At 36.2% G+C, this 12,680-nt stretch overlaps 1 protein-coding gene across 1 annotated transcript in view; it reads left to right on the top strand.

The window, feature by feature from the left end:
• The window catches only part of LOC143341834 (uncharacterized), a 199,673-nt gene that overhangs the window by 121,661 nt on the left and 65,332 nt on the right, over window positions 1-12,680 (top strand). The window lies entirely within an intron of this gene.

Here is a 12,680-nt window from a genome sequence, read left to right on the forward strand (position 1 = left end):
TTCTTCAGATCTTCATGCAATATAGACGTTTCGGTAAGCATAAGACTATCTTAGATAGATAGTACACATTTCGTTTCTGAAGTTTCGTTCATTCCGTGGAATTGTGCAGGAAGATAATGTTCCAAGTAACTTAAGTAGTATAGTATTGAACGAACTTTGCATAAATGTACTGATACGAACTCGCAGTTTGAATGGTAGCTTTAACAAGTCCAACTAGGTCTGGGGATGACACTTGATTTTGTAATATCTGAATATTCATCCATTCGTAAACTGAAACGAGCCTTTTAATATGTACTTAAATGAAATTCACGATATGCTACTACTCTAAAATTCTATAATTGTTGATTGCTATATTTGAACTAGCAGTTTGTTAATATTTGTCGTTACTTTGACGTATCACTGACTCGACGCTGGCGCTATCTATGCTGCGGAACTTGCCTTTAAGGATTCATCAGCCATTTTGACGAAAATTTCCGTCGATTACGATATTTACCTCTTCGAAATAAATAATTTCATCCGGGTACGCTTCTTCTTCCTATCTAAATCAATTTTCAGTGATAACATTGGGTGCTCGACTCTGCGTACACACGCGTGTACACGGCTGAAGTAATTGCACTATATACGAGGAGAACGTAGAAGTTATCGCAGTATGAAAGTTTGAGGAGCCGCTCTATAAAAGTTAAGGAGGTTAAGCAAAGAAGAGAACTTTTCCTCTTGAAAAATCTTTCCGGGCGCACATTCTATGGGTCTATGTATATTAGCCGATGTCTCCTTTCACGAAGAATTTGTTTCTCATAATTTTTAAATTCCGTTCCATTTGAACGATTGCTCCAGAGAAGATCTGCATTTAATTCGTACACCACAACGATGATCTTTCCATTTATTTTCACCAAATGTTGTTTATTGCACTGTGTTACTTCCATTTACGAAGTAGTTCTGATATCAGTATAAACAGTATATAAATAATGTCAACAATACGCAGTGCTCTCAAACTTGCACGGTGTTTTGTTTTAAATTTATACAAACGCAAACCCTTAAATATCTCAATGATTTATACCAGTTCCAAAAAGAACGGTTCGATTCGTAACCAGTTTTTTCCCCCTATTTAGTGAAATGAATCATCATTATAGCGTACGAACACGAGCGGGAGTAGCCGTAAACGTATGACTTTTCGTTCCCGCGGATAATTAAATTCTAATTGAATAAATGAAATTAAAGGCTCGTGAAAAACGTCGACCAAGTTTCCGCGACAACGAAAACAGGGACGTAGCCGTTGGCGATGCATTACCCATAATCCCAGGGGATGACAACGAAGGATCTCATTATCCGATACGGCTAAATACGTATAACCGCGAAATTAAATGTTCCCCGCATTCGGATCGCTCGTCCGCTCGCGAAGTTTTGTTTAACCAACTTCGACCGAGACTGACAGTTTACGAAAGCTTGCTTCCACTCGAATATACAATAGAGTTCCGATTATCGGGCACCTGGTTATTCGGAATGTCATAATAACCGGCATATTTATCCCGACTATCCCTGGGTAAATGTTACAAATTATATTTCACACAAGTAAAGAAGTCACAGCAGCATGAATCCAGTAATGACGTCGATACTAAACAGATGACAAAATTGAAAAAATTATTTCCCGTTGCGGGGATCAATTACAATAATTTTTGGTCAATAGACACACCCCCGAAATTCTACTCAGTTTCGAGAAAAAAATTCATTACTGAAAATATAATGTCTGACCAAAAATATTCTACTTTGAAAAAAAACATTTCAAATCGTTCTAAAAAAAATATTTTCGATTGCGGCGGTCAATTACAATCATTTTTGGTCATTACACATACCCCCGAAATCCTCCACATTTTCGAGAAAAAAATTCATTATTGAAAATCTAATTAGGTGCTTAAATTTTTCGACGGAAAAAAAAATTTTCAAATCGTTCTGGAAAAAATATTTTCGATTGCAGGAGTCAATTACGATCATTTTTGGTCATTAGACATACTTTCGGGGAAAAAATTACTTACTGAAAATATCATGTCTGACCATACCATTGATATGTTTCACTGAAATTTCATACGAATCTTTAAAACATCATAACTTCTGAACGGATTGGAGGATTTTAATGTTTAAAAAAGCAAATAACGCGTATTTTGGTGAAGAATATGTAGAAATCATAAAAATATTCGGAAACTTGATCCTTGACCCCACAAAATGAGAAAACCCCCATGAAAATGGTAAAATTTTCAAACAGCCATAATTCCTACAATAGTGAATATATTTCATTGAAACTTTTTTCTGGAGTAGAGCTCATGGGTACCTACAAAAAAGTATTAGACAACTTTTCTGTAGGGCGTCAAACAAAATTATTAAAAATGAAAAACGAATTTTTAAGAAAAATCGACAGGAGGTAGGTGCCTAAATTTTTCGGCGAAAAGAAATAATTTCAAATCGTTCTGGAAAAATTATTTTCGGTTGCAGGGATCAATTACAATAACTTTTGGTCAATAGATATACCCCCGAAATCCTGCACATTTTCGAGAAAAAAATTCCTTACCGAAAATATAATGTGCGGTCAGAAATGTTTCTGTAATTTCATTTTCTGTCTCGCTTCCTTTTGTGGTCATTTCTGTAACCTGTTATTAATATTGCAGAGTTATACGAAAATGGTAATGGATCTCTAGAGCCTCAGAAATTTGGTTGAAAGAATACATTGGATGTAAGGTCCACTCATATACCTCGTCTGTAATTATATTCCTCATTTTTATCACTTCATATGTAGGTATAGTCCAATTATCCGGTTTATTTGATTTTCCGGCATTGCCCCAGTCCCGAGTATGCCTGATAATCGGAATTTTACTGTAATTCATTTCGACGGGAAATATTTGTCGATCCCGGGCACGAGTTCGCCGTGTTAAAATGTACCAAACTATCGGGAAACTGATCTTTCGCGGGAAAGAGTTTTCACGGAATACGCGCGGGGGCGTGCATGGATAAACACTTACGTGCGAATAGAACTTTTAAGGAGATGACTTTCGCCATTCTTCGATATGGAATCACTATATCACGTGGTAATGCGATTAAGCCAGACTTTGATAGGTGTATTAGGTTGGCCAGAAAATTCGTGCGGTTTTTGACAATATTTTTCATTTTACAGTCTAAATATCATGTCTTAAGTGTGCGAAATCAATTGATAGTAGACACTCTATCGTACTTAATATTTTCAAGATCTATTTTGTTTTGTATCGTACCCATTGTTTCGAAAATACTTTATTACTTTAAAAATAGAAAATAATACAACCCAAACCATTTACATATACTTGGTTTCATCTGTTGATTTGATGTTTGGATTCCGTTCGTCAGACGAATAGTGATAGGAGACGAAAATGGATTATGTACGACTATAACAAACGTAAACGGTCGTGAAATCATGGAGAAAAAGCGCCATAAAAATGTTTTTTTTTCATCCATCTAAGAAACGCTCGAACTTTTTGACCAACCTAATATTTGGATATACTTCTTTTTACCAACGACATGATAATGCAGTATCTACTAACAGAGATCAACTCTAGATTAAAACAAGTCATTCAGACTAGACTCTATTTGATATTAGATCTAGTCCATATGTAACCAATATATTCTACAGAATAGAGATGTAGCATACGTTATTTAGCACCAGACTAGATTTAGGCAACCCATAGCTCACAATTTATTTCGGTTGACATGTACTTAATATGCCTAACATAGTGTACGTACATAACCTACTTAGTATTGGATGTAATCCAGATGTAACCAACCCATTCTATGGAACAGAGACCTAACCTATACCATCTAGCACAGGTCTAGTTAATAGTTATAACCTACTTAATATAGTCTAATAGCTTGGATGACAAGTGTACAATAGTATTACATTCGAGGAAATAACTTTAGACGTTTTCAACCCCTGAATTGCTTTATAAATTACTATATCTAATACATTGTAAGATATCTCCATACGTGATTCAGATTTAGACTGCGTATATCATTAATATATTTAATTTAATTTAAACTGTCTAACCAGTTTAGACTAAAACTACTTAGCTTGTGGAACACGTAAATCTATTTAATAACGCTTTTACTGGTATACACTTACTCGTAAAAACATCTCTATTCACAGCTCTCTAGCAAAATGTGTATTCTATATGCATAATAACCATCCTGACATGTTTAGGCCTATACACACAGCAGCTTAAACACGTTTAAGTCTATATGCATAGTAGATTAAACATACCAGTCACACTCTCCCTCGCTCCCACGCATTGCTCTTTGCAAATATAATATATCCAGATTTCATACACGAGACGTCGGTTTGTCAGATCTCGATGTACGATACCCAATGATCAAAACCTGATTTAAAAAATTATTGTTCCTAAACATTGTCCAACCCTTAAGGTCGAGATCCACTGCTAAAATCACAAGGGTTACGATAACAGTATATTAACATCGACTGTTGAAAATTGGGATTTGCGTGCACGAAATAGTTAAAAATCTCTCTTTGAAAAGTTAATTCGAACCTCGTGTACGTACGCGTATTTCCATACGACTCTCGCAGTAGAAACTTATCATAAAATTGCGTGGGTGAAACCGAATACGTCTCCGTCCACCGACATCGCGTTTTACTTTTATCAAATTCCATTACCTGGTCGTAAAGAAGGGTGTAAAAGAAAAAGGCGCGGAGGGGTTGGTTCGCTATTTCCTCTAACTATCAACGGTATAAGAAATCTCTTGGAATGTACGGTTATGGAGGAAGTCGACGCTTGGTTCTTCACTAGATGAGACGGAGAAAATTAGTCGCGCGCGTGTACGCGAGCAAAGAAACGCTGTCTTATAAGGAATTGCGAGGTCTGGAAGCCTGGAGTATTGGTTTGCTGGTTTCTTACGGGAAATACTGTTTCGAGGTATTCGCCGAATTTGCAGAGAACACTCCCGGGGGGCGATAAGAAATAAGTTATTTCGCAAACAACGCTCTCTCTCTCTGGCGCACGCGTTAGAGTGGCTTTAAACCAAATATGTGGACTTGCCTCGAAAGTGCTATCTAATTGGTACGCTGTGCATGTTTGCAGGGTCAATAAAAGAGTTTGTTCATTCCGTTGTGTACAACGAGTCTTGATTTATTATTAGCGGCTGAATGGAAAAGATTTCTCTGCGTTATTGCGTTACCGGTCGAAAATATTTGACGATGCTTTACAAAATTGCAAGACAAATTTTTAAATTATCGAAATTCTTTATTTTAAATAAATAATATATTTAGATCATAAGTGTACCATGCAATTGTAGGCTTCTCTAAAGTGTATTGGAAGTTGAAGATCGGGAAGCAGTGCCCTAATCAATGTAAGAATAGGTACGACGTTGAACAGACATTTGTCAAAGATTAAACTTTTAGGAAAAAGAATCTGCCGACTATCTGAACTGCTCGATTGTTAGAACGGTGGCCATCAAATGCAATGTCCGGGTTCGAATACCAGTCGAGTTCATCGATAGGCTGATGCTTTACTTCCTGCGAGAGGATTGTTCAAATAGTATGGGATAGGTACATTAATTGTTCATCAGCAGTTTTCGGATCTGTGCATTCCTGCATTCGGTATTTCGAATTTGGATGTCAGAGGCTGGAATTTAAATTTACTGAAAGACGAAGTGGTGGATTCGTAGAGTTGTGTAACAGAATGTCGTATCTCCTTTAGACAACGAACTCCTCAGGCTCGATGTGGGTTCAAGTTTTACGTTTCCAAGAACTTCGAAATAGAACGCCTGTCTCAAACGAAGTGAAAACTTTAAACGCAGTCTCTAAACACATTGAACGCTACACGACTTAACAACAATTCATTTATTTTGTATATAAATGTGGTAGATTGTAGAATAAAATTGTTATCAGGGCAAGTTCAAAATGAAGTATAATATATTTATCTATTAACTGTGTTTTTAAACGCCAAAAGTTTTTATTCAATGTCAAATGCAAATAAAAAATTAAAAAAGAAATCACCGCCTCTGGCGAAGTCGAGGAAATTGCACTTGACAATGAATATTATAATTTTTATTCTATTTTTCATCTTGTTTCTGTATGCATAATATCGATATCTTCTATTTTTCGTTTCATGAAATTTTTGTAACTGTCTTGACTAAATATTAATTCCAACTCTACGTTACTTATTTATTTCTGCTTTCACATTTTATGCAGGTTATTGAACAAACTTCTGTATGTTGTGAATATTCAGTACTCGTTAACATTTTCGAAAAATTAACGATGTCAAAGTTAGAAGCTTTCCAGATTTTACCAACGACAACTTCCTGTCTACTTTTTTAACTAAAAAAATAACATTTTAGTAGATAGTTTGTTTAATTACTTAAAATTACAAACAGTATTTTTACATTCTTCTACATTTAATTAATATTCCATGCAAGTATTATGTTTCTGAGTATTTAATGAATTTTGCAAATTCTAATTTCATAGCGTTATACGGAGTAATTTCTTGCTTCGGTGAGTAAAACATGCCTGTCGAGTATTTTGAACAAAGCCAGGAATTTTAGAAAAAGTACACCATGCTCATTCTATTATACGAATATTTGAACCGCGTGTTTCATTCATTGTAAGGATAAAATAATGCTCCAAACTTTTGAACGGCAGTGTACGTAATGGAAGAGAATAAACAATAAATTCATGATTTTCCGTATCAATTTAATTACTGTCACAGCCATGCACCGTTTTATTTTTTCTGGAAAATATAACGCGAAAATTTATTTGTACTAAACGCACAGTATTTATTCTAGCCTTGATAGTTGATGGAACCCGCGAATTTGTTTCGAATAAATACAAATGTCAAAAGTGCGAACGCTTTATTCTCAATTAGGTAAAATATACTTGAAATATATTTTTTCCACGGTTAATCAAATATTTTATTTCCTCGCGATTTCTAACAATAGGTTTGCTTATTAAATTAATGAGGTCCAACAATACGCGAATCCTCCGTATATCACTTAAGTACTCGCTAAGCATTATGGAGTGTTTACTTGTACTTTTAAGGGAAATTATCATTAGCCGCGGTGAAGTAACTTTTAATGACGAAACTTCCGGCGCGTGCATTATTACTTTTAGTCGTACTTTTCGTTTGTAACATTTTACAATTAATAACGAGACCCGCGGCGCGTAAATTACTGGTGGCATACTCGGAACCGATAATAAGAGCATCGAAGCGGCATTTATGGAAGAAAAATCAAACCGTAAAAACTGGCAAACAACAGTTCTATAAATGTGGTCGAACAATGAACTAAAACTTCTGTGACTGTCTACGCGAGATAATTAAAACCATGGATCGCCTCTTCAACCTGGCAATTTGTACGTAGCGCAATTATACAAATTGGACGAAACAGAATTAATAATAGGATTTTATTCATCTGTATTATTTCTGTACATTTTTGTAACAAAATTTCTCATCTTACTTAATAAAATTAATAGCAATTTGTAAATAGTCGAAACGTTAAATTTCAATTTTCATTCATACATTATTGAGACAATTACAGCTACTAAATTTAAATTACATGCATAATTACATTTAATATCATATCATGGTTGTTTAGTATAAACTATAAGTATTCCATAGTCTATTCCAGGTCGATTTAATATTAACGATTTCGACCCTTTCTAATTTATAAATCATTAACCGGAATAGAGGATTTGGAATGGGAGGCAAAAGCCAACCACTGTATTTTCATAATTTATAGCGGTAGTACTAACTATAGGATCGATAAACATAAAACTGAATATTGCAAATTAAACGATCCAACTGTTAGATAATAATTTAAAGCAAACTTTTTGAATCGAAACAAGTGTTTTATCGAACGAAGGAGTCTTTCTCGCTAAAAATTTAGTTTGTCTGGTAATTATAAAAATTAAATCAGAATCGTATTGATACGGCTTCGATCGATCATACTTGGAGCAACAATGCGCGACATTCGACGCATCCAGAAGCACTCGATATGAGCAAAAGAATGGACAGATAGACGGTGAACGAAGGAACGATCGGGAATAAAAATCGAGGAGATTCGTCGTCGTTCATTGTCGACGTTTGACGAGGAGCTAGAGAGTAATATTTGCCTTATGGCTTCTCCCATTTTTGATAAACATACGCGGATGGCCTCTCGTAACACCTCGATATAGGAAACGTTATAGCGAGATTCTTTCACTTCTTGACCTGGCGGTTTGGCGAACCCACTTCCGCGAAGTTTTACGATTCTGTAAAAATGCGCGTTTACCGTCTCTCTAGGAATGCGTCATTCTGTCATTTTGTACACGAGGTCGACGATAAGACGACCATCAGGTCTGCGATTGGCTCTCATTTTACAGGGCACCTTCGCTCAATCGCTCGCGCGAAACCTTTATTAACTCATAAATGTATCGTATCAACTTTCGAGGCGTTCTCCTATCGCATATTTGCTGGGAATTCTATATTTCATAAACGTTTGATCGCCCTTTACTAGCCCATTTTATATTAATGCAGTGCTCCTCAAACTAAACACAGAAAAGTAAATTTTTCAAATTTCTCACGAAAAGGAAACTTTGTCTTCAGACAACTGAAAACTAGCATACCCATCATTTGTTATTGAACTTATTTTTACAGACTCGCTAAAATTCAAGAGTCCTATCTAGATTTATTTTCTTCCACATCTAATCTTGAGAATTCATTGTTTTAGTTTTTTAGTGAAAAATCATGTCACTCATATGTGGGTGACGTGGCAGTCAATGTGTTAATTTTATGTTATAAATAAAGGCCATTACTGGCGCTGAATAAATTTCCCTTGCGTTCTTTTTAACAATTTGGTACTGGTTATATTTAATTTAATATTGGTCAGCCATTTATGCTCAGCAGTTTATTTATGATCAGTGTATTGTGTTTGTTGTTCTTCCCACTTTGATTTGCTTCCTGCGGTTTTTGTTTCGTCGTGATATATTTCTCAATAAAACGGTCAGTATCTGCTCGAGTGAGATTTATTTCGTATTCATACGAAATATTTAGAATTCATACGTGTCATGCTCCGTCGAATCTCGAAGTAGCAAATTGTCACGACGCGGGACATTCCGCGGAAATCCTCGTTAAGTAGATTATTTCTGACGCATATTGTTAACCAAAACGCTGACCAGAAATCGCGATTATTTCCTACGTCAAAACTTCAAAAAATCGCTACAAGAATAATAGCACCACACATTTCACCGAACATTTTCATACAGCGTTCGTTTAGCTTCGTTTCACTCTCGTTTCTATCCATAAGGTTGTTTAAAAAAAAATTGTGCAGCTGCTTAATTTGGCCCGGGTACGTTTCCCTAAATTGGACCCCGTAAAAGTTGTCCAATTCAAGCAGTCGGTTTATTTTTGTCTCGTTTGCAAACGCGGATCGTTGTCTACGAAAAATATGACAAATGGTTCGAAGGGACCATGGAGTATTTCGAAAAACATTGTGCCTTATATTTGTGATAAGCATAAAGCTTAAAAACCTTTAAAAAAATTTTTAAAACTTCAGCTTTATACAAACGCATATTTCATGTTAATGTAGATATCTCGGTAACATTGAATTTAAAGATATTACAAAGCTCGTGTTTACTTCTTTGCAGTAGAAAGTTTGCGTTCGAGTTAGAAATGCATAATTGAATTTTTACATTTCAAATTTAATTCTCCTGGCTCCTGGAAAATAACTGAAGATGCAGAATCTTGATTCCATGAAAATATTGTTACGTTAATGTAAACAGTATCCTTGAAACAAAACAATATTTGATTATTTACTTTACATTAATCGTAAAACCATAATATTTTTAAATTTTATCAGAAATTCTCTTAAATTTGAAAATGTATACTCACTGTCACAAATTCTGTGTTCTTTACCTCTGTTTACGCCATTATAACTGGCGGTATTACCGAAATTTCACCGTCGGGTGTAGGTAGAACGAACTTTAAGTATTACTAACTGCACAACGAAAGCTTTGCGATATTCAAGGGATAACGGTTACACGAAACTGGCCCACAGCTTCCGTGGAATTTAATTGACTTAAAACTCAAGGTAACTTTCGCGAATCAAATGTGCAACCCGCGGGAAGAAAGATCGGGGTCGCAGCTGTACAGAGGGATGGGGAAGGTGAAAACTTTATTGGATCGTAAGTTGCCACCTGAAGGTACGGGGGCGACCGATGTCCGTGCACTCACGACTTCCCAAGGAGACCTACAGTCGCGTATTTTCTTTCTCTTGTTCGCAGGTGAACCTCCGAGGGCTTTGTTGTTCGTGTGGCCCCGTGAGGTATGGCGGACATTATAAAGCACAAAAGCGACAGTCCTGGGAATCCGCGTGGAAACGACCGCGTTAGTTTTTCCAGGAAAAGGGGGGGCCTTAGAACCGAGCGTTGAAGAAATTATGAAATTTTATGTGCAAGTAGAGGGTCGTCCTGATAAGTAATACTCGTACGTTATTTTTCTTTTGTTGTTCGCGTCTCGTCCCGAGGCGGTGCAATTAACTCCTGAGAAGTTGAGCCACTCTTCGTTTTATCATCCGCGAATGATGAGAAATGCAAAGGAATTTTATAGGGGGAAATTGCTTCTTTTAATCATACGGCCCGCCAAGAGTTTGCAACGTTACTAGTTAATGCATGCACTTGTACTTGGATTAATAATCAACGGTCGGTTGTTGATCGAGTCTTCTCGGAAATATATTGGGGGATTATTCCGTGACGGATCGATCGCATTTTGCAACGTACGTTATAGATTTTATTAAAATTTAAATATGGTTTGATTCGTATAAATCAAGAATGGGATTAAGTTGCCATTTTAGTTTCATGTAGTGATTATTTTATTAACGTTATGCATTATTTTCCGATTTGTACACCGCCGGTGGTAAAATAAAACACGTAGGACTTCTGTCCCAAATTTCGCTTAGATCGGATCAAATTGAAGAAATTTATTTCCATGTTGAATCGACGACTCAGCGAACCACGTACGACACTCGTATTCAGACGAATCGTTCGATCGTATTGTTCTTACGAGCTAGTGAAATGGGCCAAGTGCTCGGTGGCCAAAAGGCCAATATCCTCGAGAATGCGTAATAGAAAGTCATATTACCCCAGATAGCAGTTTGTACTTAGATTTTTCTGCTTTTTGTCGGGATATCGATCAAAGTGTCAAGATCTACTCGATGCCTCTTCTACCCGGAGACAGAACACAAGGATTATTCGATGATTGATTCGTACTGACTGGGCAAAGGATCCCTTGAATGGAACATAAATCATCCGTGAAATAAAGAGACAAAGAACCTTAAAATGGAACGACGTGCACTTTAAACTGTCGTATTAACACAATCGTAGAAGATGGAAGGAGGCTAACAATAGGTACTCGTAATTTCCCTGGTTGGAATTCTTTTTGAAAATCAGTTTTTCGTACGAAAAAATGCCACGAGAAATAACTACAAAATTCAAAGTCTGTGACGAACGACAGGTTTGCGGGAACATGTTATTTGTGATCGATCAAAACTATGGGGATAACGAGGAAAATGAACATCTGACGAAACGCAGGCAACTGCACGTGCACAATAATGATCCGATTCGGCCTCGTCGAATTGGATGAACCCGCAAACACGTGTTTATCACCTGCAGGCACAATAGCGACGCATGAACAACGCTGCGAATCGATTGCTGCATCATCACTTCGCTTCTTGCGTTAATTGGGTTGTGTTTAAATTAATCGCACGATTGTAATAAACAGCGTAATGCACCACGGGCCTTCAAAGAACAAAACGTTTTATTTAGTCCCCGGATACGGAGTAATCGGAAATATACTGCTAATTTTAAACTAAATTTAATCGAATAAATCCGGAAAATCTACAGTTTCTCGTTCACGATACTTCGAGTCTGAGCCAAAGCATTTTAAATATATTTTTTAACAGTTTCTCATTCACTTCGAGTCTGAGGATTGCGACTACCCCCAAAGCATTTTAAATATATTTTTTAAATTGTCAAAGACACGAGAACACTATTTTTATTAGAAGATAAATTGTTTTAAAAGGTTCTTTGTGCCCCTAATAGTGTCCATAAATGCACAATAGAGGGTAGTTTCGCTCCGGAGGACTCGAGTTGTGGCTGAAAAAGAACACGCGTCCTTCGTTCTTCTTAATTCCGTAAACTTGCAAAGTTTTATCAAAATCTAGGTAACTTAGCGGACGATCCTTATCAGTATAGCATTCTATGATATATTCATCTATGGTTTCAATCAGAGCAGAAATTTTTAAAACTTTTTCCCGTTTAATAGAAAAGTTTCCAAGCACTGGTGTTTTACACAAAGTATTAGAAAAGTTCACAACGTTTAGGCGCTTGCAATTATTTGAGATTAACGAAACGATTTTTAAGAAAATAATAATAAGGAAGATTTACTACTTATAAATGGTTAAGATATTTGTAATTAACCCCTTGTCGTACAATGACGAGTCTAACTCGTTACAAGTTCTTGATATAAAGTTTCACAATTATGAGGCTACTCACCCATCATCAAGTCTTATACAGGGTATTCGGCCACCCCTGGGAAAAATTTTAATGAAAGATTCTAGAGGCCAAAATAAGACGAAAATCAAGAATACTAATTTGTTGATGGAGGCTTCATTAAAAAGTTATAGAA

Source organism: Colletes latitarsis, chromosome 5 (assembly GCF_051014445.1).
Source record: "Colletes latitarsis isolate SP2378_abdomen chromosome 5, iyColLati1, whole genome shotgun sequence".
In the NCBI taxonomy this organism is placed as follows: domain Eukaryota; kingdom Metazoa; phylum Arthropoda; class Insecta; order Hymenoptera; family Colletidae; genus Colletes; species Colletes latitarsis.